This window comes from Lactuca sativa, chromosome 2 (genome assembly GCF_002870075.4).
Source record: "Lactuca sativa cultivar Salinas chromosome 2, Lsat_Salinas_v11, whole genome shotgun sequence".
In the NCBI taxonomy this organism is placed as follows: domain Eukaryota; kingdom Viridiplantae; phylum Streptophyta; class Magnoliopsida; order Asterales; family Asteraceae; genus Lactuca; species Lactuca sativa.
In genome coordinates this window covers 124,314,691-124,316,981 of record NC_056624.2, presented here as the reverse complement: position 1 = coordinate 124,316,981, position 2,291 = coordinate 124,314,691, and the positions used below count along the sequence as shown (strand labels likewise).

General features: G+C 35.4%; 1 non-coding gene across 1 annotated transcript; it reads left to right on the top strand.

The window, feature by feature from the left end:
* Nucleotides 1–401: 401 nt before the first annotated feature.
* On the top strand, nucleotides 402–507 carry LOC111898686 (small nucleolar RNA R71). Its single transcript, XR_002852666.1, has one exon. It is a non-coding gene; the product is annotated as a small nucleolar RNA R71 (small nucleolar RNA).
* Nucleotides 508–2,291: the final 1,784 nt, after the last annotated feature.

Genomic DNA, 2,291 nt, shown 5'->3' with positions numbered 1-2,291 from the left:
AGACTCGTTCTAGTTGGTAGAGATTATGCTCTAGTTGTTGGTATTTTGTCGTGTCTTGAGCTCTCTTGTGCTCCAACTCACAATCCTTAGTAGAATGGGGTCCTCCACAAGCTCCACATCTATCTTGAATTGGTGCACCTAATTTTGTGATCTTTTCTTCCATTGCATCGAGCTTTGCAATAACGACACTAATAGCATCTTGACCTCCATCTTTGCTTGACTTTCCTCTAGTGAAATCCTCATTTGAGTTGTGATACTCTCTTGACTGCTTAGAAAATTCTTCAATCAAATCTTAATTTGTTGCCAGATTCTTCTTTGTCATGGGCCCTTGCGAGTCTAGAAGTTGACGAGTGCACACATTGAATCCATCATAAAATATTGAGATTTCTTGTTGCACATTGAAGTCATGTTGAGGGCAATGTCATAACAATCTCTTGTAACGTTCCCAAGCTTCGCATAATGACTCCCCTTCTAATTGTTGAAAATTCTAGATACTTCTCTTAAGCTATGCCACTTTTGAAGGAGGGGTAAACTGGTTGATGAACTCGGTCTTAAAATTAGCCCATGTCGTGATTGCTCCAAAGGTTAGTGATTTTAACCATTCTTTTGCTTCACCCTTCAATGTGACCGGTAAAATTCGAAGCATCACTGCATCTTTACTCACGTTAGGTGTATTAAAATAATGTGAAATCTCCACCACCTCTTCTATATGCTCATAAGTGTCCTCGTGCTCCTTCCCATAAAAAGGTAGTTCCCTTAACATATTAATAATATGCCCCGAAAGTTCAAACTTTGTCGTGGTTGGGATTTTAGGTGAATCAAGACCCCATCTGTTTTCATTCCTCATATCTCGCTTATACTCTTCCATTGACATGGTGGTGATGTCCCCTATATTCCGTGCTAAAAAACTAGAAAACACACGCATAAAAAAGAACAAAAAATGAAAAACTAACTGAAGCGAGACCACAACGTGGTGAAGATAACCACGATGTGGTTGCGTTTCAGAGAAAAAACTAAAATAAACAAATGAAACGAAGTAACTTTTTATGGTTTTTACCCCACAAAAGGATCAAATAACTAAAAGAAATTAAACTAATAATCAAATAAGTCGTTCCTTGGTAATGACGCCAAAAACTTGATGTGCACAAATTATACCTATCTAGTTTTAAATTTATAACCTACCGAACTTAACTAGCTAGAATGCACATAGGCAGTGTACCTAGTCGAATTATAGAATAGTTTAGGTAAGTCGGGTGTTGATCATAGGGAACGATATTTAATTGATAAAATAACTACTAGAAGCTAAACTAAGAAAAACAAATAAAATGAGGGTTTTTATCTGATTTTTCAAGTTCACAAAAACTTAATCACTCAGCTAATATGGTTGTTATCAATATATATAGAACACTTTTGTTTAGCTTCAAATCCACCTTTTTCTATGGTTAGTTATTATTTATGGATTAATTAAGTTGGTTACCAATTATTGTGTAATTAGCGATCTGGTCCAATAAACTAATATTTTCACCAATTCATGTACTACTTTGTAAGGTCCTACACAAGCAAACACAAAATTAGTTATCAATTATAATTGGGCTACGTAAGATTTGGTAAACACAATTATGGTCACAATTATATTCTCTAACACAACTAAATTGTTACTTTTATCACTTAGCTAAGATGTGGTCAATCCTAGCTCTAGCAATTTAATGGTCACTAAATCACGAGGTAAACAAGTTCATGTAATTTAATGGCCACTAAGCTAGACTTAACATGAATTAAAGCAAAAAAGAGAAACACTTTAACATGCTAGGTAAGTTAATCAAACACAAGCTCCAAACAAACTTTTATAAATCCATAAACTAATAAACTAAACCATAGTTATTAGGGTTTCATCTAACTAAATGAAAGTCTACTAAATTACTTACTCATGGCAGTAATCAAACACAAAAAATAATAGGAATAAAGATAAACATGATCAAACCGAATGAATTGATGATGTTTTCTTCTGGATCTCTTTAAAACTTGAGCTCCAATCGTTTCCTCATCTTCTAAGGGTTTGTGGAGGGTTTTTATCGTAATACTTCTCTAGAAAGTCACCTCCAAGTCTCTCAATTCCTCATAATGTTCGGATATATATACTTGCCTAAAATCTGGCCACCACGACGTGGTAATGGCACGACGTCGTGGTCCTCGTGTATATCTCGTATTCTCCAAGCTAGTATCAAGAATCACGAAGATTTCATTCACCCCGTCATGATGGGATCACCCTATCGTGGTTACGAGATTCAACT